Raw genomic sequence first — 25,573 nt, forward strand, 5'->3', positions numbered from 1 at the left:
GGGGTGGGGGTAATAGGGTACATGAGTGGGGGCCTGGTGGAGCCTGCCCCTGCACTGCAGGGGGGTGGGGGGTAATAGGGGACATGAGTGGGGGCCTGGTGGAGGCTGCCCCTGCACTGCGGGGGGGTGGGGGTAATAGGGGACATGAGTGGGGGCCTAGTGGAGGCTGCCCCTGGTGGCTGGGGGGTGGGGGTGGTGGTAGACATGAGTGGGGGCCTGGTGGAGGCTGCCCCTGCACTGCTGGGGGGTGGGGGTGGTGGGAGACATGTGTTGGTGATCAGTAGTACAAGGTGACATGTGGGTTGGCTGGTGGGCATGGCCATGGTGGATGGGTTGCCTGTGGGACATGAGCAGGGGTGCAGGGTAGTACCCTGTGGTGTGGGCTGCCTGCAGGGGCCGTGGAGGGTGTAGAGGGAACACCTGGGGGGACCCACATGGCCAAATCACGTGTAGCATTCCCCGGCACCACCGAAATACACGTACCCTGCAGAAATCGCGTGTGAATCTTCCGCGCACATCGGAATACACGTACCCAGGCCAATCGCGTGTGGGACTTCCCGCGCACCCCGAAGTACACGTACAATCGCGTGTGGAACTTCCAGCGCACCCCATAGTACACGTACCCAGGCAAATTGCACGGCTGGGGGGTGGGGTTGGTGGTAGACATGAGTGGGGGCCTGGTGGAGGCTGCCCCTGGTGGCTGGGGGGTGGGAGACATGGGTGGGGGCCTGGTGGAGGCTGCCCCTGCACTGCTGGTGGGTAGGGGTGGTGGGAGACATGGGTGGGGGCCTGGTGGAGGGTGCCCCTGCACTGCTGGGGGGTGGGGGTGGTGGGAGACATGAGTGGGGGCCTGGTGGAGGCTGCCCCTGGTGGCTGGGGGGTGCGGGTGGTGGGAGACATGAGTGGGGGCCTGGTGGAGGCTGCCCCTGGTGGCTGGGGGTGGTGGTAGACATGAGTGGGGGCCTGGTGGAGGCTGCCCCTGCACTGCGGGAGGGTGGAGGTAATAGGGGACATGAGTGGGGGCCTGGTGAAGGCTGCCCCTGCACTGCGGGGGGGTGGGGGTAATAGGGGACATGAGTGGGGGCCTGGTGGAGGCTGCCCCTGGTGGCTGGGGGTGGGGGTGGTGGGAGACATGAGTGGGGGCCTGGTGGAGGCTGCCACTGGTGGCTGGGGGGTGGGTGGTGGTAGACATGAGTGGGGGCCTGGTGGAGGCTGCCCCTGGTGGCTGGAGAGTGGATGTAATAGGGAACATGAGTGGGGGCCTGGTGGAGGCTGCCCCTGGTGGCTGGGGGGTGGGGGTGGTGGGAGACATGAGTGGGGGCCTGGTGGAGGCTGCCCCCGGTGGCTGGGGGGTGGGGGTGGTGGGAGACATGGCTGGGGGCCTGGTGGAGGCTGCCCCTGCACTGCGGGGTGGTGGGGATAATAGGGGACATGAGTGGGGGCCTGGTGGAGGCTGCCCCTGGTGGCTGGGGGGTGGGGGTGGTGGGAGACATGAGTGGGGGCCTGGTGGAGGCTGCCCCTGCACTGCGGGGGGAGGGGTGGGTAATAGGGGACATGAGGGGTCCTGGTGGAGGCTGCCCCTGCACTGCGGGGGGGTGGGGGTAATAGGGGACATGAGTGGGGGCCTGGTGGAGGCTGCCCCTGCACTGCGGGGGGTGGGGGCAATAGGGGACATGAGTGGAGGCCTGGTGGAGGCTGCCCCTGGTGGCTGGGGGGTGGGGGGAGACATGAGTGGGGGCCTGGTGGAGGCTGCCCCTGGTGGCTGGGGGGTGGGGGTGGTGGGAGACATGAGTGGGGGCCTGGTGGAGGCTGCCCCTGCACTGCAGGGAGGGTGGGGGTAATAGGGGACATGAGTGGGGGCCTGGTGGAGGCTGCCCCTGCACTGCATGGGGGGGTGGGGGTAATAGGGGACATAAGTGGGGGCCTGGTGGAGGCTGCCCCTGCACTGCGGGGGGGGTGGGGGTAATAGGGGACATGAGTGGGGGCCTGGTGGATGCTGCCCTGCACTGCGGGGGGTGGGGGTAATAGGGGACATGAGTGGGGGCCTGGTGGAGGCTGCCCCTGGTGGCTGGGGGGTGGGGGTGGTGGGAGACATGAGTGGGGGCCTGGTGGAGGCTGCCCCTGGTGGCTGGGGGTGGTGGGAGACATGGGTGGGGGCCTGGTGGAGGCTGCCCCTGGTGGCTGGGGGGTGGGGGTGGTGGGAGACATGGGTGGGGGCCTGGTGGAGGGTGCCCCTGCACTGCTGGGGGGTGGGGGTGGTGGGAGACATGAGTGGGGGCCTGGTGGAGGCTGCCCCTGGTGGCTGGGGGGTGGGGGTAATAGGGGACATGAGTGGGGGCCTGGTGGAGGCTGCCCCTGGTGGCTGGGGGGTGGTGGGAGACATGAGTGGGGGCCTGGTGGAGGCTGCCCCTGGTGGCTGGGGGTAATAGGGGACATGAGTGGGGGCCTGGTGGAGGCTGCCCCTGGGGGGTGGGGGTGGTGGGAGACATGAGTGGGGGCCTGGTGGAGGCTGCCCCTGGTGGCTGGGGGGTGGGGGTGGTGGGAGACATGAGTGGGGGCCTGGTGGAGGCTGCCCCTGGTGGCTGGGGGGTGGTGGGAGACATGAGTGGGGGCCTGGTGGAGGCTGCCCCTGGTGGGTGGGGGTGGTGGTAGACATGAGTGGGGGCCTAGTGGAGGCTGCCCCTGCACTGCGGGGGGGTGGGGGTAATAGGGTACATGAGTGGGGGCCTGGTGGAGCCTGCCCCTGCACTGCGGGGGGGTGGGGGGTAATAGGGGACATGAGTGGGGGCCTGGTGGAGGCTGCCCCTGCACTGCGGGGGGGTGGGGGTAATAGGGGACATGAGTGGGGGCCTAGTGGAGGCTGCCCCTGGTGGCTGGGGGGTGGGGGTGGTGGTAGACATGAGTGGGGGCCTGGTGGAGGCTGCCCCTGCACTGCTGGGGGGTGGGGGTGGTGGGAGACATGTGTTGGTGATCAGTAGTACAAGGTGACATGTGGGTTGGCTGGTGGGCATGGCCATGGTGGATGGGTTGCCTGTGGGACATGAGCAGGGGTGCAGGGTAGTACCCTGTGGTGTGGGCTGCCTGCAGGGGCCGTGGAGGGTGTAGAGGGAACACCTGGGGGGACCCACATGGCCAAATCACGTGTAGCATTCCCCGGCACCACCGAAATACACGTACCCTGCAGAAATCGCGTGTGAATCTTCCGCGCACATCGGAATACACGTACCCAGGCCAATCGCGTGTGGGACTTCCCGCGCACCCCGAAGTACACGTACAATCGCGTGTGGAACTTCCAGCGCACCCCATAGTACACGTACCCAGGCAAATTGCACGGCTGGGGGGTGGGGTTGGTGGTAGACATGAGTGGGGGCCTGGTGGAGGCTGCCCCTGGTGGCTGGGGGGTGGGAGACATGGGTGGGGGCCTGGTGGAGGCTGCCCCTGCACTGCTGGTGGGTAGGGGTGGTGGGAGACATGGGTGGGGGCCTGGTGGAGGGTGCCCCTGCACTGCTGGGGGGTGGGGGTGGTGGGAGACATGAGTGGGGGCCTGGTGGAGGCTGCCCCTGGTGGCTGGGGGGTGCGGGTGGTGGGAGACATGAGTGGGGGCCTGGTGGAGGCTGCCCCTGGTGGCTGGGGGTGGTGGTAGACATGAGTGGGGGCCTGGTGGAGGCTGCCCCTGCACTGCGGGAGGGTGGAGGTAATAGGGGACATGAGTGGGGGCCTGGTGAAGGCTGCCCCTGCACTGCGGGGGGGTGGGGGTAATAGGGGACATGAGTGGGGGCCTGGTGGAGGCTGCCCCTGGTGGCTGGGGGTGGGGGTGGTGGGAGACATGAGTGGGGGCCTGGTGGAGGCTGCCACTGGTGGCTGGGGGGTGGGTGGTGGTAGACATGAGTGGGGGCCTGGTGGAGGCTGCCCCTGGTGGCTGGAGAGTGGATGTAATAGGGAACATGAGTGGGGGCCTGGTGGAGGCTGCCCCTGGTGGCTGGGGGGTGGGGGTGGTGGGAGACATGAGTGGGGGCCTGGTGGAGGCTGCCCCCGGTGGCTGGGGGGTGGGGGTGGTGGGAGACATGGCTGGGGGCCTGGTGGAGGCTGCCCCTGCACTGCTGGGGGGTGGGGTGGTGGGAGACATTGGTGGGGGCCTGGTGGAGGCTGCCCCTGCACTGCGGGGTGGTGGGGATAATAGGGGACATGAGTGGGGGCCTGGTGGAGGCTGCCCCTGGTGGCTGGGGGGTGGGGGTGGTGGGAGACATGAGTGGGGGCCTGGTGGAGGCTGCCCCTGCACTGCGGGGGGAGGGGTGGGTAATAGGGGACATGAGGGGTCCTGGTGGAGGCTGCCCCTGCACTGCGGGGGGGTGGGGGTAATAGGGGACATGAGTGGGGGCCTGGTGGAGGCTGCCCCTGCACTGCGGGGGGTGGGGGCAATAGGGGACATGAGTGGAGGCCTGGTGGAGGCTGCCCCTGGTGGCTGGGGGGTGGGGGGAGACATGAGTGGGGGCCTGGTGGAGGCTGCCCCTGGTGGCTGGGGGGTGGGGGTGGTGGGAGACATGAGTGGGGGCCTGGTGGAGGCTGCCCCTGGTGGCTGGGGGTGGTGGGAGACATGAGTGGGGGCCTGGTGGAGGCTGCCCCTGCACTGTGGGGGGTGGGGGTGATAGGGGACATGAGTGGGGGCCTGGTGGAGGCTGCCCCTGCACTGCGGGGGGGTGGGGGTAATAGGGGACATGAGTGGGGGCCTGGTGGAGGCTGCCCCTGCACTGCGGGGGGTGGGGGTAATAGGGGACATGAGTGGGGGCCTGGTGGAGGCTGCCCCTGGTGGCTGGGGGGTGGGGGTGGTGGTAGACATGAGTGGGGGCCTGGTGGAGGCTGCCCCTGCACTGCGGGGGGGTGGGGGTAATAGGGGACATGAGTGGGCGCCTGGTGGAGGCTGCCCATGCACTGCGGGGGTAATAGGGGACATGAGTGGGGGCCTGGTGGAGGCTGCCCCTGCACTGTGGGGGGGTGGGGGTAATAGGGGACATGAGTGGGGGCCTGGTGGAGGCTGCCCCTGGTGGCTGGGGGGTGGGAGTGGTTGTAGACATGAGTGGGGGCCTGGTGGAGGCTGCCCCTGCACTGCGGGGGGTGGGGGTCATAGGGGACATGAGTGGGGGCCTGGTGGAGGCTGCCCCTGCACTGCGGGGGGTGGGGGTAATAGGGGACATGAGTGGGGGCCTGGTGGAGCCTGCCCCTGGTGGCTGGGGGGTGGGGGTGGTGGGAGACATGAGTGGGGGCCTGGTGGAGGCTGCCCCCCGTGGCTGTGGGATGGGGGTGGTGGGAGACATGAGTGGGGGCCTGGTGGAGGCTGCCCCTGCACTGATGGGGGGTGGGGGTGGTGGGAGACATGTGTTGGTGATCAGTAGTGCAAGGTGACATGTGGGTTGGCTGGTGGGCATGGCCATGGTGGATGGGTTGCCTGTGGGACATGAGCAGGGGTGCAGGGTAGTACCATGTGGTGTGGGCTGCCTGCAGGGGCCGTGGAGGGTGTAGAGGGAACACCTGGGGGGACCCACATGGCCAAATCACGTGTAGCATTCCCCGGCACCACCGAAATACACGTACCCTGCAGAAATCGCGTGTGAATCTTCCGCGCACATCGGAATACACGTACCCAGGCCAATCGCGTGTGGAACTTCCCGCGCACCCCCACCTAGCCAGGCCAATCGCGTGTGGAACTTCCCGCGCACCCCGTAGTACACGTACCCAGGTCAATCGCGTGTGGAACTTCCCGCGCACCCCGTAGTACACCTACCCAGGCCAATCGCGTGTGGAACTCCACACACACCCCTGAAATCCACGTACCCTGCCAAATCGCATGTGAAACTTTGCGCGCACCCCTGAAATCCATGTACTCTGCCAAATCGCGTGTGAACCTTCGCGCGCACCCCTGAAATCCACGTACCCGGCCAAATCGCGTGTGGAACTTCCCGCGCACCCCTGGAATCCACGTACCCAGCCAAATCGCGTGTGAAACTACCCGCGCACCCCGAAATACACGCACACGTTATTTTTCAGTCAGCGGGTGTCCGTGTTTGTGGGTACCCCTTTGCACGTCATTTGTCCTGGAGGGCCACAGTATAGGACATTCATCATAGCTGTATATAGGTGCTATTTGTTGGCGCACCTTTTGGTGCACATTTATTACAGGAGCAGGGACGCTACCGCCTGCTTTCTTGTGGCGGTCGTGTTTGTGCTTGTGCGCTGGTTTGACAGTGCGCCGTTTTGCCCTATTCGATTCCATGAATACGTGTTTTAGGCGAGCGTGTGGGCTTTCCGCGCACTTGCACCCTGTACTTCCCCCGTGACGCCCACATTTTGGCAAGTTGTTCCCCATTCCGAGTGTTACGCTCCTTGTTCCGCCTACTTTTGTTGTGTGCGCCGCGCTATGTGCGATTTTCGCTGTGGCCTGTGCGATTTTCGTTGTGGCCTGGCGCACGCTGTTAGATGGCCTGTGCGCCAACGTGCGCCGCACACTTTTTTAGCGCACATCCGATGGTTTTCTCGCGCACGGCCTTCCATGAATCGATGTGCGCTGCTTTTCGTGCGAATTTTGCACTTGCACTGCGATTTTCGCTATTCCACTGCGAATCGCACGTTTTTGGCCACTTGCGCCGCGCTAATTATTCCATGAATCCGCCTCTTAATGTAGTCTTAAAAAAAAGTGATTCCTCTGCTGTTAAAATGGCATTCCAGTTTAACTTTGCTGTGGATGCAGATGGGAAAACCTGCTGAATGCATTCAGTGAAGTAGACGTGGGTGAGATGTCTACTGTGCGGGACATCAAAGAAGACACTTCAAAGTGCAGAAATATTTCACCGGGAAAATGTGACATGAAGCAGAATTTGTTACATATAAATAAGGATGAGCCAGAATTTTCTACATTTGACCATGTTGACGAAAGCAAGAATCTGGCACCCACAGACAAACAGGCATTCAGCAATGTTGCCAGGGAACACTGTATCCCAGAAGATGTCAGCAGAGTGCTGGAGAATAAAGTGGTGGAATCACTTCCTGCGCTGCAATTTGTGAATATATCAGTGGTGGAAAGCATTGCATCGAATAGTGGGGATCATGCCGACGACATAGTTTCCAGGACTATTTCCTCCCACTCTGACCTAATTTCTGGCATTTATGAAGGTGGGCTAAAGATCTGGGAATGCACCTTTGATCTTATGGGTTATTTGGAAGATAGTGGCATTGAATTGGTGGACAAAAGCGTTCTGGATCTTGGCTGTGGTGCTGGGTTGCTGGGAGTGGTTGCACTGAAATTAAAAGCAAGCCCAGTTCATTTCCAAGACTATAACAGCACAGTCATCGATGATGTACGGTAAACTGTGTTCGGGATGCTGAAGAAGGGAAGTTGATTGATCCTAATGAGCCAGGCTTAAAAAGGTGCAAGAAATTGCAAGCAAATCATGGGAAGTTGTCCAGCTGCAGATTCTTTTCAGGGGAATGGTCCCAGTTTACACAACTTCTACAGAATGAAATCCCGCCTGCAAAATATGATCTCATTCTCACATCTGAGACAATCTACAACCCTGATTATTATTGTGCTTTGCATGACGCGCTTTCAGATTTATTAAGGGATGATGGACTTGTGCTTTTGGCAAGTAAGGCTCACTACTTTGGAGTAGGAGGGGGTGTTCTTCTCTTTGAGAAATTTGTCAAAGAGCGAAATGTCTTCAAAATTAGAACTGTCAAACTGATAGACGAAGGGCTTCAGAGAGTTATTCTTGAGTTGTCCTTTAAGAATGCATGTTAATGATCGAAAGTAGACCATACCACTCACCAAATAAACTGAAAACACCTTGTGCATCAAACCTTATACAATAGAGTAAATATTTTGATTGGTCTTCTTTATGTGCAGTACTGATTCGTTTTAAAGAGGCTGAACAGTTTTCAAAAATAACCTTTTTATTTCTAACCAGTACCTTCCTCCCAGAGATTATGTTTATTTAAACAGCTACCTGCAGGTGCTGAATTGATGTCAGACTGACGGTCACAGTGAACGCACAACAGATTCTCGAGTGCCAGGACATCGCAGTTATATAGGCAGCTGCCTGTGCCCACTTAACTCTGCCCTGCCTTTATGTGTGCTGCACACACTGTTGCTAGTACTTGCCATGCTTATCTCAGTGATTACCAATAATTCAGGTATTAAGCCTTGCAGTTTTGTGTCCTGCAAGACCATGCTTCTTAAGGCCATCCAGGAGAATGTGGTGAAGAATTTCACTGTGCTCTGCAAACCAGTTAAAGTAACATTTTGCTTCCACTACCCCACCCTCACCCATAGGCATACATCAGACTCTCCACAATGCTATGCCATGAAGCAGAGCTCTACAGCTACGATTCAGAATGCAAAGAAATCATACAGACTAATGCCAATAGAGACAGCCCAGGTTGGCTATTTTTAAAAATGCTCTATTTTACCGCCAGTGCCATGCCAATTTGGATGTTGCTGCTAGGTGGCCAAGATGACGTGGGAGGGCTGTCAAAGGCCCCACTGGAGCAGGCTGTCAATAACATCTGTTCGCTCTGCAATCTGTTAACTTAAACTGACCGAGTTGAGTAGAAAACGAGCCTTGATCGGTTTTTAGAAATCGGTTTACACAATCTCCAAACAGTAAAGAACCGGGGAACAGCAAATGGCACTGGACCAGTAACATGTTCAATCTTCCAAGGGAAGATGTTCAGTTTTGACCAATCCTGAGCCAGGGTTACTTGTAATAGAGGCTTAGAAACTGAAACCAAGGATAAGGGAGATAAAAGGATAAATAATTGGAAATGGAAACTGTCAGATAATTGGTGTTGGTGAAGAAGAAAACCGACGAGGGACTCCTGTATGTGCAGGCAGTGCAGAGAAAGTGCCCAATCAAAAATGACCAACACCATGCATTGCTTTAGGAAGAACAGGATAGGTACGCTAGCAGTACAGTTGTGGGGTAACGGTAAATTTCTGTTCTTAAGTGCCAATTCTATTTCAGATGGTTGCCTGGCAATGTTTCCCTAGTCTATTCGCTACATATTCATCCTCTGTAAACTACTCTGTGCTTGCTATGACCTCCCTTTATCTCCAAGGAGTTTGCTCTGTCTGCAGCAACATCTGTTCATTTTCACATGCATGCGTGGCATTCTGACTTTTTTCTTTCCCCTGCTTCCTTTCGTAACTCCCTGATTTTTGATCCTGTGGACCCTCCCTTCCACCAGGGATAAGCCTGGAATATGCGAAATATTACATCAAACAGAAGATTGTAGGAGACTGGTGAGTTCACGGGAAGTACAGCAGCCACATCCTTGCCATGGGGTAAGAACTACGTTCCTGCCTTCGGGGGTAGATAAGGGTGCTTGTCTATGGAGTTGTTGCAATCCCGTTCCAACAATCGTGACATTGCTCTGCTATCAGGTCGTTCCACTATGAAGCCTCTTTAATGAAAAAGACTTTGTGGATCTTAAACCTAGGGATTTTGAGCAGGAAGTGATGTGATCCATCACTCTCGGCATATTACTTTAGATCTCTGGGTTCATGAGAATAGTTTTGATTTAGTAGTGCTGCATCTTCTACCTGTAAACATAATGGCATCCTGATTCAGGCAGTTGCATAACTTCTCTGCAAAGCTGCTATACAACAGGCTACCCTTCAAAAGCTTTGGTAGGGATGGTACTCAAGATCTCATCTCGTGCCTAAAATGAGGCCTATTTTATATTTTCTCCAAAAAGTCACTATGAATAAAGAAATTGAAGACATCTATCCTAAATGGTGCAGATCTACAGGCCCTTTGGTATGAGGATTCGTTAGTGCCCCTCAGCTTCGAGGATGTATATTTTCCTATGCCCATCTATGTCAATCACAGGAGGTACCTGCATTTTTTCAAAAACACAACGCATATTTCTCACAAGATGCACCGAGATGCAGTTACTCAGAGTACCTAATGAGGCAAAGAAGTATGAACAACCATTACAGTGGTTGTATTTAACTACTGGGAGGGAACAGCACACGGTATATGTAAAGTGTACTCAAACCTGCTTACAAACAGATTGAACTCGCAAGGCAATCCATCTACTTACAAGCATTATCTTTAGAAGAATAAGCATCAACAATACAAATACGGACAAGTGAACATGACTGTTATACAGTAAGACATTGCTGCTTATCTCATTAGAAATACCACATACTTATGACATCAGAAACTCGTCACTTAGTCATACATGACCGGAACACATTTTCAATTGATCAATAAACACCACTCCCAATTACGACTTTAATAGATTTGTACAATAGGTTAAGAACAGGCCCTGAAGAAGCTCTGAGTGAAACATCTGTATGCCTAAGGAAATAGGTTGCATCTATTCAGATCTTAATAACTGGCTGTATAACGTTAAAGAGAATAAATCATTTTCAAGCATTAGCTATAATGCATGCACATTGGAAAAGAAGATTTTTTCTGACAGTTGATTGTATTTGGCAATTTAGGGTATACGTATCCATACTGCAGTACTAACACCAATTTACCGCACTACCTATGTTACTCCTTATGATGTAAATATCATTTAGAGCAAGATCAGTGCCTGAACCACTCTGTCTTGGGTATACCTCCACCAATTCACATTTTTTTTAAACCCGCCCTTGTAATGGGAGCTGCTCACCTCTAGGAGAGAATGTTCAGGTATTTCCCATACTTTGATGTCCGATTCCAAAAGGCCACCTTGTATTATGGTATACCCTCATCTCAGTAAGGCACTTGTACTTCTCCATTCTATGGAACTTTCCCTGGACATCAATTTGTCCCATATGGAGAGGGTGTGGCTACAGCTGACAGATGTCGACATGGGTTTCGTGTGCTTTTGCTGTAACCCCTAGATATTCACAAATCTAGGTCGGGGAAACTGACCAGCTGTCCAGATTGCCCTCATCTGACCTGTGAAGGAGGCTTCATCATCTGGGTTGGCTGCTGAACAAAGACACCTGAAGTGCTGAAAGGATTGACACTGCAAGCCCCTACGGTCTCCCTGATCCGTGTCCATGTTGAGATGGACTCTGTGGGCATAGTATGAGGCAGGATGTTCTGGAGCCGTATAGGGATGTCCTCTGGGTTGGCTGCAGATGGGTAGCTGAAGGAATGCTGGACCAGCAATGTCTTGGCAGGCCCGCCCTGAGCATTGTATCATTTTTAGAGAGGTTACAGAGTGGAGCAGAACACAACAAGGAACCTGCCAGTTTTTAAAGGGCCGGAGCTGGGAGTGTGCCCAGGATGTGGCTGGGGCAGAGGAGAGCCTGGTTACTTTAGTCAGACTTACAACACTTCAGTGCTACCTCCCCCAACGAGATTGTGAGGGCTTGGATGACGCACTCTTGAAAGAGGCAGACCTACAGGCTGTGGCATGAACTGGAGGGGTTGATGGCCCTAAGCTATATGGCAGAGATCATTGTTTGATCCTCGACAGAAGCACAGGAGGGAATTGCTCACCTAATTGGATAAACTGAATAGCTCCTAGTGACACTTACAAGAACCGCAAAGAGCTGCAAAATGGAGGAAATGACTGACTGCCCTTTTTGGAGACATGATATCCACCCCATCATGTGGACTGCAGTGAGTACTTTGAGGATGTAATTGCACAAGACCTCCAGAGTTGCAATATATGGGTAAATAGACCTTCGAAAAGGAGAGGGGAAAAACAAAAGTAGAGAAAACCTGGGGGTGTGTGGGGCGGAAGGGAACTGATAATGGTTTGAGGTAGGGCATTGTGATGTTGATTGTAGCTGCAGCAAGGCTTAACGAATCTACATGCTCAGAATCCCAAGACTATGCTCTACGTTGTGTTGTGGGCCCAGGTGCCTCGAATTGGCTAGTTTATGAAAAGGTGCATTGATTGTATTTTGTATGTGATGTGTTGGGCAACAAAAATCTCATCTGAGGTTAGTAAGAAGGTTTGAGTGAAATAGGTTTCAAGGGTACAAGTTCTAACTTGAATTGGAATGAGGTGACAGATGCTTCTTTGATTTTAGAAGTATTGGGTAGGTCATGGGTAGTTGGAAGACATATGCTGGTGCAAGCACGTTGGCTTTTTTATTTAATCTCGGGTCAGACATGGACCACTACACTGTTGAGAATTCCATTCACGATATGGTCCACGATGTAGAAATTATCTTGCCTGATTTACTTAACTGTCTCTTTTGGAACGTCACCAAGACTGTGCAACAAGGTTCGGTCTCTTTTGGAACGTCACAAGGACTGTGCAACAAGGTTAAGCGGGATAAAAATAAGTTGATCGAAGCATGCCATACATGGTTGTACCCCAAGAGATCCTTTTTGTGGATAAGGTGTGTGGATTCTTGGGAGAGGAGGGTTCTATAACCATCTGGTACTTTGAATTCTTGAGGGAGTCCACGGGGGAAGCCATGAACTAAAGAGATCTTTACCTTTCACCATTGCAAGGACTGAAATGGAACCACAAGTTTTCTTTTTCTTTATCCATAGGGGAAGAACATGTTTATTTGCTCAATGAGACGATGGTTGTCGGAACTTTTGTGGAGACCCTATTTGGCCTGGTATTAGTGGCACAGGCTTTCAACTCAGACAATGATAACACGCTATACCCTGGCATACCATCTCAACAAACTACAAAGAGCCCAAAACGCTGCTGCAAAACTGCTCCTTGCCCTAAGCACAAGAGACCACATCTCACCTGCTCTCCGAACCCCCCACTGGCTCCCAGTCGGACGAAGGGCCACCTTAAAGACCCTATGCATCACCCACCGTGCAGTGCACAAGACTGGCCCAATATACCTACAGGATAAGATTAAACTATGCTTCCCTTCCCGCACCCTAAGAACAAGCACTGCCCTCCTTAGTGATTTCAACCTCTAACTCTGTCAGGATCGGAGGATCCTCCTTCTCAGCCTTGGCACCAACTCTGTGGAACTCGCTTCCCCCTTATATTTGACGTTCCGCAAAGCTCTAAAAACGTGTCTCTTTCTATAATACCAACCACGTCCTTCTAAAGCAATTGAACCTTAGCAACCTGACGACTGATGCTCCATGAGATCCCGAACAATGTCATCCTTGAATACGCTTATCAATTCACTAAGAAGCAACCGCATACCTGAAATCCTAAGATCATAACTCCACACAAACACTCCTGCCATATCACTATGCCTACTCTATTCTCTAGACCGCCACTCACATAGACTGCAGCTATACCCCTCAATCAATTCGGCCTAGCTGCTCATATACGAACATTACCCCATGAACACCTCATCACTCTAATAAAGCCCAGCTATACCACATGACAAACCGGCCTAGCTGCACACATAAGTGTCAGACAGGCCTAACGCAGCCAGAACCCAATCTCGGTGTTCACCCGACCGACTGCACACATTTGACCGATATCAATGCACCACACCTAGTGCTAGGATGCAACTTCCACCAGGCAATTACATCAGCTGCACACATAACTGATGCACCCAAGCAATCAGCTGCACACATAACTGATGCACCCAAGCAATCAGCTGCACACATAACTGGTGCACCCAAGCACCCTACGACACTCTACTCTCTCTACTGACCTGGACTACAGTCCCTGAGGACGTTCAACCTACCATTGCTTTGAGGTCATATCAATGATATATAGAGCGCTATATAAATGCCAAATAACATAACATAGACCAGTGTCCAACTGAGAGGGCAGGTACTGAATAAACAAACCGTAGTAGCCAATTTGTTTTTTAGGTGGTGTGCAGCAGTAAGCTATAGCATTTTGTATTTCCTGTTCTGTGCAGCCGCACCCTGGATAAGATATGTTAGTATAGAGGCGTCTTGGGGTTCCACTGGGAATCCAATCCATCGTTTCCTAAACAACACACTGATTCGGCCATATCTCTTAACGTGTGGAACGTATGTATTTAAATGCCTTTGAAACTGACGCTGGAGTAAATATCCCCTAACATGCGCCACTCTTCCAAGGTCCAGTCAGTTAATGTGCTATATGATAGGGTCAGGGTTATGACACTGTCAGGGGGGAGTTGAGAGGACCACAGCCATGCATGTGGATACGGTTTCCACTCTGTTTCAAAATGCCTCACAGCACTTGTTCTGACCATTTTTTCGTTCCTTTGTTTTCGAATCTTCGACTCCCTGAATCCATATGGAAACAGCCAAGAAAATCTGGACCAGAGCCAGGAGAATGGATCAAAAACAACCTGGGAATTTATATGCCAAACAGAAATGAGACACCCGCACTCGAAACCCACCCCAAACAGGATTTGCAGCAAATCTCACTAGCACCTGCAGAAAGCCACACGGTAAAGAGCCGCCTGAGCTCCTAGCTGCTACCACATCAACAGAGACTGCAAAGAAAACTGTGCTGGAAAAGGGTGAGGGGCTTAGCAGATTGTCTAAAGCCCGTCACCTGTGTAACCGAGGCTATGGGAAAAAGATGGGCACAGATTGGTTCTTAGAGTCAGGTGACCGCTGCAGCCAGTGGGAGAGGGAGACAGCCAGCAGGAGCACAGTATATATAGAAAGTGAATGAGATGCAGAGTGTGGGTTGCAGGTGTGAGGCCCGGAGGCATGAAGGTGGCCCTAGAGACCAGGCCGAGTACAGACGGTGTAGAGGAGTGCTAGAGAGGTGGAGTCAGAATTGGATCAGAAGTGATGAAGGGTAAATAGAGAGGATGGTTGTAATGAGAGGAGAAAGTTGAAAGAGAGTCTGTGAAGATAGGAGAGAGTAAAAAGCGTGAGGAGAGGGTGGGGCAAAAGGATGGAGGTAAGAAGATCAGGGAGAGGAGCGACTGAGGGTGGAACTGAACCAGAGCCTCTGGCATTTGCACTTTTCCCTTCCAGCCGCATTAACAACCCTGCATAGTGTTAGAATAGGACATCTCTAGAAATGCCTGGAGGGAGCCAGATAAGGCTATTGAATGTAGGCCCTCATTACAAGCTAGCAGTAGATGGCATGTGTTACTGATCGATAATTGGGGATCCTTTTAGGAATGCGTGGGTGAGGAAAGTCAAAGCCCTTGGCAGACGAAAGAGGGACGCCCAATAAAATATCTCCACCACTTTGCATCCTGGTGCATTCCATAGAACAAATCTACCTGTCTTGGTATTGAACCATCTGCCTGTCTATACTGATTAATCTACCCATTGATGACGAGAACAGTCGATACGCCTTACACTGTGGCTTTTAAGAAATAAAGCATTTGAAGTTTCCTGGAGTTATTAACACCATCTGTGACCGGTCTTTGCGTTTTACTTTAATAAAACCCCTATGGTGGTATGCGTGCACTGTACAGTACCTTCAAAATTCAGCTGCATGCCCAATTATGCCAAACCTTTAGTATATACTCCCATGGTTTATTGCGTACTGCCGCCCCACTCTCTTGGAGCAGATACTCTATTACTATTTCTCTACAAATTTCTCTTCTCCACAAGCATCCCCAGACATGAGGCCGAAACATGTCTGGGGTTGCTTGTAGTCTCATGCAGAATGGATGTGACCAGGCAGTTCGGGCTGGACTGCCCCTTTTGGAGTGGGCACAAGCCTGATTAGCCTACGATGTTTTAACCTTGTTGTAATGGATTGGCAGACTAAAACCGATGGTCTGGAGGGTTGCAGAACAATGCCAGAGTTTCAGATTAATTCAAAACCTTCCAGCCATCACCTCCTTTGTTTTATATTGGGACTATACATATTCACAATAAAGATAGTTTCACCTTCTAAGGCCCCCCCACACCCCCATGTAATAGCTACCATGCTGCTATTGGTGTTCTTGAATGCCCATTTGTGATCAAACTTGAAGGAGTTATTGATCATTCTGTTCACTCCTCGGGCCTCCGAAGTGTATGAATAGAAATATCTGTGGCCATCCCATTGTTGCACGAACTTGATGTTCTGCCTCCATTAAATTCTGCCTCCATTAACTGCATTTCTTGATATAGTTGCAGGCCAGTTTTATGCAGCATTAAATAAGCCAGCACTTTGCGCTAGTCAGTTTTGTCATTGTTGCCCCTAATGTCCCCGGCATCAGCCTAACCTCTCTCCATTAAAGCTTTGCTAGGTTGCTTCTCGATCCCTCTGGTCATACGTCCAAGCCTGCCAAGATTCTTATGTTCAAACATTCTGTGCACTACCGCCCATATCTGCACATCCGGCACCCGTATATTTGTTCTTGACCTTTCACATGCATGAGCCACATGCCTGTATCATGCCTGCAACTGAGGAATTCTACATCTGGGTGTCTCTTGTGATCGCCAGCAGGTCCACCTTGCGATCCATCTAGTTGGCAGTGAAAAGGCAAGCTCCCCCTTACTAAACGCAAATGGCTATGCCGACTGTTTGAGTCTCAACTCACATGTATTGCACCCCGTCTGTGTCTCATGCTCTTGGCATTGTGCATTGCTGCACTTTGTGATTCCACCACAACTTGCCTATTCCACAGGGGGATGCTCTCCTGATCAGTTTCTACTTGTAGTACTAGTGAAAACAGTTTCACCCCTCTTCATCATCTGTCCTTCCCACTAGCTACATTGGATTGGTCCATCCTATTTCGATGTTTATGTATCCATCTGCCTCTTTCCGATCATTCCTCACATTTTTATTGAAATGGCAGAACGCGGTGCAACTCGGTCACCTGCTTAGTTTTCAAATGTTTGTAGCAATTTTTAAGCCCGTGGGGCAATCTCATAGTGTCCATATTGCCCCATATTTTGTACTCTCTGTTCATCTAAGACCCAGTCTTCCCAGGGCACCGGCTTACCAGTGCATGCCATTTCTGTTCTTTAATGAAGTTCCCCATCCGCTCATAGCTCGTTCATCTTATTCGGTCATAACTGTATTGCGTGTGCTCAGGTAATAAACAATCAACACAATACCTCTGCGTCAAGTCACACCTGTTTTGCCAGTCACCTTCCCCACAATTTCATCACATTGCTTTAGTCCCTGGGCTCACTATGTGCACACTGGCCACACTCTTTGCATTTAAGTGCTTCCCCATATTGAATCTTGGCTATCTTCTCAATGTCAGGATTGGTTGTAGAGGTGCACTCATCAATGAACAAATAAAGTTAGAGAGATTAGCTGGTTAACTCAAAATTCTGTGTGCTCCCTACTAGACCTGTGCTATCAGATCGAATATGTATGTGAGAAATAAAAAGGTACTTCAACAAACATTGAGATACAAATAGGGGCACAACCAATACAACCCAAAGATTACAAATGTAATTGTTGAAACAATAAATTTGTAACTTCGTTTTTGAAGAAACTGTGTATTTCCCAAACTTAAAAAACAATGTTAATTCACAAAAATGTATAATTGATAAACATTCAAATTTCCAAGCAGTGCTACATATGCAAGTTAGTCTAATAGTGATGTTTCTGATCACATTTAGATATCTATTAAATCAACAAATCAATTAATACATTCAAAGTGAAAAATAATAACTGAACAAAGATCAATCACTCTAAATTGGACTTCATAAAGTTATCTCGATATCAGGACGGGGAGTTACTCTAAGTATTGTTTTCTGATGTACTCCACTGGTCTAATACTACGCGTTTCGGGTTGTACGCCCTTCTCCAGGTACTGATATCGTAGACAGTTATTCCTGAAAGATTAACAGAAATGAATTATTTATAAAAAAAAAAAAGAAACTGAATACTTCTAATTTTAATTCTTTTTGCGAACAAAGAGAGATAATTATTGTTCATCACATCTAAACTTTCCTGCGAAAAGGTTCCAATCACTAACCTGTGTCTTCTATTCAGACAATTTGGAGGTATTGGTAATTCTGTCGCGAAGGTTATGTATTTACTCCTAAAAGTAAGAGTAAAGGGCATTGGACGATAAGGCTCTGTCACCCTCCTAAATGAAATGTTCAAACAAACTTTACCCAAGTTCACCATAGCAACCACGCAGTGGATCTGAAGTGGGACATTTAGCTAAAAAGCGCGGTGTCGCGCACAATAAACAGATCTTTGCGTGGGCTAGGTAAATTAGATAATCACCTCTAAAGTGAACGTATGAAACTCACCTAAAGGCCCTTCTTTTTTGGAGTATAGGGAGTTCTAGGAACCAACTGGTAGGTCTATTGTTGTTTAGATATATTCACTGTAATGATAAATGCACTATGGTCACTTCTCTAAACTCTTATACTACTTGATTTATAACTATCTCCTAGTAAGTAATCTCAATTAGTACCTGTGTGTCAGATGACTTCCTCCAAATAAATCCTCTGGAAGCCCGAGCCCTTGGGTAGGTTTTTGCAGCCTAAACTGAAGTATATTGAGCTCTAGGCAAAAGCTTTAATGAATAATTCGCAGCATGCGTCGATCTTCCAATGAAACGGGTGACTAGTGTTCAGCAAGACCTCTTAGAAGGGGAACTGACTAAAGTTGAAATAGAAACAGCCATTGATAAAAGAAAGGGTGGGAAAACCTCTAGGTGCAATGGGGTTACTGTGATAGCTCTGCAGGGGCACAGGGATGAGTAGTGGCTAAACTGCCTACTCATTTCTCACACTAGTACACACTAACAGTGATCCCAATGGTAAAGGTGAAACCGGCGCAGTCGAGGTCTACCCCTCTCGCATTTTGTGGCAATGCTGGCTGAGGGAAGTCTATACTCCTAAAGAAGGGTTTGAATGTGATAACAGTAGCTACCCAAAAGCGATAGTACAAACCCACCAAAATTAAAAGAATGTCAAATCCAGGTTCTATAAAACAATCTATACTTTAGTTATTTATATTCATGAGCGTTTAATTAAACTAAAAACACTAACAAAAACCCGCCCCTGTGGATAGGTGATCGCATTCTGGGCATTGGAGCAGGAACAAATAGGGAAGAAATTGCAGCAGTCACTTGAAAAGCATAGGTCTTATTTAGAATAAGGTGCAAATGGGTGACTTATCAGTCACTATGGTCCCAAAAGTAGACCTTGGGTCTGGGGCTCTCAACTATATCTTATTCTGGTGCTTGGGTGGTTCCACCACATCAAACTGGGCTTCTAGGCGCTGTCCTTTCCGGCTGAGTCAGGTTTGAATGCGGCAAGTCGTGTTGATCGATGCAGAGAGTCTGGTTTAAACTGAGCTCCATGTAGTTCTATCTGGTGTTCGAGCAGTGCACTCCGATGAGTCCACCAGTGTCGGTTTGACACTATCGAGCTGGTACGAGGTGATGGGTACTGCTGGGTCGAGTTGGTGCATGACACAATGCTTTCAATGGTTCGGGTCGATGTCTAGGTCAGGTTAATACAATCGAAGCAATCCTCAAAGTATGCAGTGGTTAGTTGTAGTTGGAGCCAAGGTGGTGATGAGCGTTGCTAATGTGATGTGCCGGCAAACTAGTTTTGAGGATGAAAGCAGCAGTTTGGAAACTTTATGGGATCATGCTATGTTTGTGACATTTTAGCAGTGTTTGAATCCTTAGTCTTTCACTAACTACTCACTCTCAAACTTGAACTATAATAAACAACCTTGTGCCTCTACACACCTCACATTAACCTCTACCGCTCAGCCTCATATGCCACTGTATATTAACTGATAGTGTATATAGCTTGATATGTAATTACTTAAATGCAACTTTAACCTCTATTGTATATATGTAACATGCAAAATGCAACTTTGTAACTTAAGCCCTCAGCTACTGTGGAACCAGTTACTTACCTCTTAATGTTGTTCTCCAGCATGGGGTCTGGCATGGATTCACATGCTCATGAATATTTCCCATCGTCAGGCATGTCAATGCATGCCAGACCCATGCTGGAGAAATATATTTATGTAATTTGTAACCTGTAATTTGTAACTATGTAACCTCAAGCCAAGCATCCAGTTGCCCAAGGGCTTGGAGCGCTTTACAAATAAATAAACTAAACTAAACCAAACCAAACCACCTGCCTCATGCCTTCAACCCTTGAAAATATAGTGTAGCAAGCTCCCATGTGCACCCGACTTGGTAATTCTCTCCTTGAACTTCACTGCACACCCTGACCAACACCTGATAGCTTATGGGTGCTTACTCCCACGAGAAAGAGATGATGGGCCTCATTACGGGTCCGGCGGTAACCCTGTCAATGCTACCGGCGGGTTGCTGCTTGACCCAGAAAAAAATTACCTGCGCCTGACTTCCCCCTGGGAAGTCAGGCACCAGTAATTTCGTTAGTCCCCATTGTCATAGGACTCTATGGGGACACAGGAGCACCGGCACTGTTGCTAATGGTGCCGGTGCTCCTGTGAAAACTCTGTGGGCAGGTGCCGTCCCGCCCTGCAGGTCTGACCTGCAGGGCTGGACGGCACCTGCCCGCAGAGTTGTAGTGTGCCGGTCCGGAAACAACGGTGCCGCGTTGTTTCCGGACCGGCACACTTAGAATGAGGCCTGATGTTTTATGATACCTACTGACATCAAGCAGCAACCACATTCCACCACCAACATGCCTATGTGTAACAAGGCATTGGTTTGCCAATCTACCACATGTCATTACTTCAGCAAAACCCATTTTATCCTACTGGCCACTTTACACACAGGATTCAAAGTGGTAATGGGGCATGCAATTGTCTGCAGTTGTGCTATCCAATACCCAATAAATAACAAAACAGTTTGATTAAATATTGTGATCTTGTTATCCTTGGATCTTTTTTTTATTGTGTTATAGTTTGTATAAAAGTTAACACAAACCTTTTCACCAAACCGACAATTTACGTACGCACTTAACTTGTTACTAAGATAAAACAAACTGATTTCATTAACGTTATAAAATCATCAACTCATTAGTACGCAATACAAGTCAACTTCTTAGATTATAAATTTGAGTCTAAAATGTCATAGAAAAAAGTAAACATATCTGCACAGTGTTAGGATCAGTGATCTTCAATTTTCCTACCCCCCATAAATCTAACACAAAGGAAAAGTGCTGCCATTTCCAAATATGTATTTGTAAAATATGCATAACGTAATTCATGGGTTTCTTTGCACTCAGTAAACAGATGTTTAAGTGATTCTAGTATCTTAATATTTGTATACTTCAATATTATCTAGTTTTTTCTCATCTTGACTACTGTTCCGCTCTTCACTTGTGTCTCCCTTCCACCTTGGGGGTCATTCTGAGTTTGGAGGCAGCCACGGGGGTCCGGGTAGGCGGAATGGGGATTTACCGGGACATCCCGACCTATGCAGACCCGGTAAGTCCCCATGCCAAATACTATTCCCCATTCCCATTCGAGCCCCCATAGAGCTCAATGGGAATGGGGAAGGCGCTAATAACGTGCCCGTTATTAGCTCCAAGGTCCCTTAATGGGTCCCGCTAAGAACGGCTGGTCAGACCAGCCGTTCCTGGTGGGACCCGCTAAGGGACCTCGGAATAGGGCGGTAGGGGGTTACTGTCACCGGCATCCTTACCGGTGACGGTAACCCCTTACCGCCCAACTCGGAATGACCCCCCTTGTCTTTTTGTAAGCCTGCCATTCATAATCTTTACCTGCTTTCTCCTTGTTCACGTATTTCCATTTCCCATTTCCCATGCTGCTCTCCACAGGCTTTCTTTCCCGACCCGTCTCCAGTTTTATTTGATGATTCTAAGCCAATACCAGAGGCAAGCATTATGCTTCACTTTCTTTATTGCTTACTCTTCAGCAGCCTTTTAAATGTAAACATGTTCCTTTTTTATTTTTTTAACCACTTAACTGCCACGAGTATTTCCTCCCAGTGCCAAGGCCTTTTTTGGTGATTTCGGTATGTCGCCATTCAATCCCTTGTAACTTTTTTGTTACATGAGATATCTCGGCCCCTTTTTTTTCCCCCACATGTAGGTGGTCATAACGCCACCCAGGAATCCTAATTTGCTGTAGGGGGGGGTGAGAGAAAATAACCAAAAATGGAGAATATTTGGTTTTTTTTTCTCAGAAAATGCCAATAAAATGTTGTACAAAGAAGCCTGTGGTATTTCCTTGTAAGAGCTAGGAACAAATGGTTTTCTGTGCTGAATTCCCTGTTTTCCAGACTTTCAAGAATAGGTTGAGTGGAAACCAAAAAAACATTTTGATATGCTAATCAGCCGTTTTGTGAGAGGTAGGCGATTTTGGCCTTTTTTGTCCAATAGGACATGCGTGGACGGAATGGGAGAAAAGGGTAGGGAAGCTGAATGGGGAGCCAGAAAGTCATAAAAAGTAGACAAAATTCCAAGTTTAGGGAGGGGTAATTTGCACAGGTCAGGCAACAACTATGTAGTGAAAAATTAAAATGACAGAAAAAGAAACACAATTTCCGCACATTTCACTCTGGTCACCCACCGTAACAGGCCGCCAACAACACATGTCCTACCTTCCCGCGTTCCCACAGGTGTCCCGACAAAAACAGTAACTCACATGTGTGGGTGCACCTACCTGGGCGCAAAGGCTAAAATGTTTTAATTTTGTATTCTTTTGCCCCTTCCCTAGGGGCAGATGGGCACATCATTGTGCCCATCTGCCCCTGGGGGGGACAACACCTACTTCCCCAGGCTTGGGGGGGGTCCCATGCCTATGTTTCTGATGGCCTCCCCCCACCCCAAATGGATGGTGGGGGCATCTCATTTACCCCTTCCTAGTGGCAGAAATCTGCCCCCAGGGAGGGCTACAAGAGTTGCCCCCATCCACTTAGGGTGGGGGGGCACCCCCCTTTCAAAATTCCCTGGTGGCTAGTGGCCCCACCCAAAACTTCGTTTTTATTTTATTTTGTATTTTTTTGACCCCCTTCCCTGGGGGCAGATGATCACCCATCTGCCCCCAGGGTATTGCCTCCAAGCTTTGGGGGATGGGGGCAAGAGGGCCGCTTACATAGTAAGCAGCCTCCCCACCCCACACTTCAAAAACAAATCTCTGGTGTCTAGTGGGCATTGCTGAGCGCAGATCGAGCGATCCGCACCCAGCAATTCTTCAGAAAAGGTGTCCTTGGAAAGGGGAGAGTATCCCCTTTCCAAGGACACCTCCCTCGATCTGAACAGCATAAGTGCCGTTCAGATAGAGGGTTAGAAAGGTGCAAATGCACCTTTTTATTTTCACTGCAGTGAAAATTACTTTGTTTCGCGCCGGTGTGCTTTAGGCACGCCGACGTGAAACTGAGGTTAATACAACTCGCGGGCTGTGAGGGGGGACCGCCCCCTGACATGGCCCAGGGCTTGGATTACAGTTTTGTGCAATCCTGCTTTGAGATAGTTCATCTTTGGCATTAAGGGGTTAAACGGAAAACTCTTAAAAATGGAAACAACCACTGCAGGACTACCTACTCCCATGAGTCCCTTGTGTTCTGCAGTCCTGTCCAACCTAACAGGCCACCAATCATGACTGAACCTCCACTTTGAGCCAAATCCTGTCTGGGTCCTCTCCTCTTTCTTTTGCTGCTCTTCCAGCAGATGAGTGTTCATTTTGTGTGCTTGTGTGTTAAAATGATGTATTAGATATTTGGGGCCTAATGCCGTAAGCGAGTGTGTTTATACAGTTGTGCAAGTTATTGTGGCAGGCGACATGCTTAGCGCGTTGTTAGAATGTCATTTGCAAAGTGCGAACCAGAGCCATGGGCGAACCCGCTCACATTAGGCAGTGGTTGTGCGTTCCTCATAATTTAATAATTTCTGCACCAGAGCAAAGGTTTGTGCCGAGGTGCGGACACTAGAACCACAGGTAGAGCGGAGCTTGCCCTCTGGTGACGAGTACCGCCATGCTTACGCAAAGCTTTGGTAGCTCAGCACTGTAAAGTGATGGTTTTCCTCTGAGGAAGTGTTAGAGCGTGTAATGCTAGTGATCTCCTAGCAACAGATTAGGCAAATGCTGCAGTTTCTCCAGTTCAAAGGGTGGCTGTACTAATAGCAGCGACATTAAGAGAACGCTAGCTCAATCCATACACTTGCACTGGGGTAGCTATTAACAGCAAGTACAGATAGTACCAGGAGACCCTCCAGTGATTTTTTATGGCAGCTCACTACGTTCAAACAGAGGCATGTTGTTTTGGTGTGGCATCTTGCAGGGTTCAAGCTAAATATATAGAAAGCAATTAAGACCAGCCCATGGAGCATCTCGGTTCTTCCCCAAAGTGGATGTCACGATTCGCTCCCTTCACTCCTGTCCCCCCCACTTGGGGGCATGATTTGGGGTTCATTCCCTACTGGGCTTTCCTTCCCAACCTTATGCTACAGTGCTGTGATGAATTCGGAGCACTAAATCCTTATTTTCCAAGCCACTTCCCTTCTGGATCCATTCCAAGTTTTTGGCAGCCAGCATGCTGCTTTAATCAACTGACTATGCTTCCCAGAATGCCTGGCTCACTGCTTCATCTCCACCCTTTCAGGACAAGGTTGGGTGGAGGATAGGCAACACCTGTGGCTGCAGGTGCAGCAAGCAGCACACCTGAGGCATGTGCTCGTTAAGCAGCTTTAAAAGCCTCAGTTCAGGTGCTCGTTAAGCAGCTTTAAAAGCCTCAGTTTGCTTCAGTTCAGCGCTGGTCATTCATGCAGTGTTCCTGTTTGTGACTGGTCCCTTGCGCCTGGTTCTTAGCTTTGTCCCTAGTTCCTAGTTTCTATTTCTTGTTCCTTATCCCTGGATTTCAAATTTAATGTGCTTAATTGTGATTTCTGATTCCTAGATTCCCTTTCTGTCTTCCTCTGTTTGCAGGCAGCATTTGTCAGTGCTTTCCTTTTTTGTGAAGCCCAGTTTGCCTGTGTTCTATATTTCTTTGACTTTGCCCTTTGCTGCTGTAAACCTTAATGCTTAAGTCTTTCCTCTTTATAGATTCAGCTTCCTGCCTTTTTCCTTGGATGGGTGGGGGAGGTTTGCCTTTGTAATTTCGTTTTCTCTGCTCCTGTTGCTTTACTTTCTCTTGGAATCCAATCCAGGTTTTCCCTTGCACGTCTGCATTTATTTCCCATTGATTATTAGGTTTGGTGTGCTGTTGTAGCTAGCTCCTGTGTGAATGCCTATGTTTTCCTCACTATTCTGTAATCACTATTCCAACTTGCCGCCTGTCTTGAGCCTTATGTATTTATTTATCCTCCCATTGCTGTTCTAGCCTTTCTGGGTCCCAGTTTAATCAATAGGGTTTGTGGGCTTTGCTGACATTCAAGTGGTACTACTCGTCCTCGTGAGAACTGTTTTTAAGTTCCCTTTTTCAATACCATCAAGAGTGTTAGCTCACAGATCCTGTCGTTGCTTGCCCTGTACGTGGGCTTAGCGCTGCCAGTACCTGTAACAGCAATTGTGGGTAAGGAGCTTGCCGACTTTCCTTGTAATCATAAGGAGCTTCTAAGTGCTTACCCCACATCCCTTTTCATATATTTGTATTGTTGTCACACTCTATTTGCACTCCTGGGTTTTAGTATACATGAGCCTTGGTTCCTGTGTGCATGTTGTTTGACTCAAAGCTATTCACTGTGTGATCTTGTGCACAATTCCCTTGCCTGCCTTTGTCCTCACCGGACAGTGGAGTGAGGAGGAGATAGCTGAGGACATCCCTGATGCTGATAGAAAAGTTCTATGGGGTTCCTTAGTTTTGCGGTCTCTCAAGGGGTCAAGCCCATACAGGACTGCT

General features: G+C 50.1%; 1 protein-coding gene and 1 pseudogene across 3 annotated transcripts in view; one reads left to right on the top strand and one right to left on the bottom strand.

Annotated features, from left to right (window-relative positions):
* Window positions 1-25,573, bottom strand: part of BLVRA (biliverdin reductase A) — a 621,921-nt gene that overhangs the window by 558,732 nt on the left and 37,616 nt on the right. The window lies entirely within an intron of this gene.
* LOC138481703 (histidine protein methyltransferase 1 homolog) lies at window positions 6,721-7,851 on the top strand (annotated as a pseudogene).

This window comes from Ambystoma mexicanum, chromosome 5p (assembly GCF_040938575.1).
Source record: "Ambystoma mexicanum isolate Mex_15411 chromosome 5p, UKY_AmexF1_1, whole genome shotgun sequence".
Taxonomy (NCBI): Eukaryota; Metazoa; Chordata; class Amphibia; order Caudata; family Ambystomatidae; genus Ambystoma; species Ambystoma mexicanum.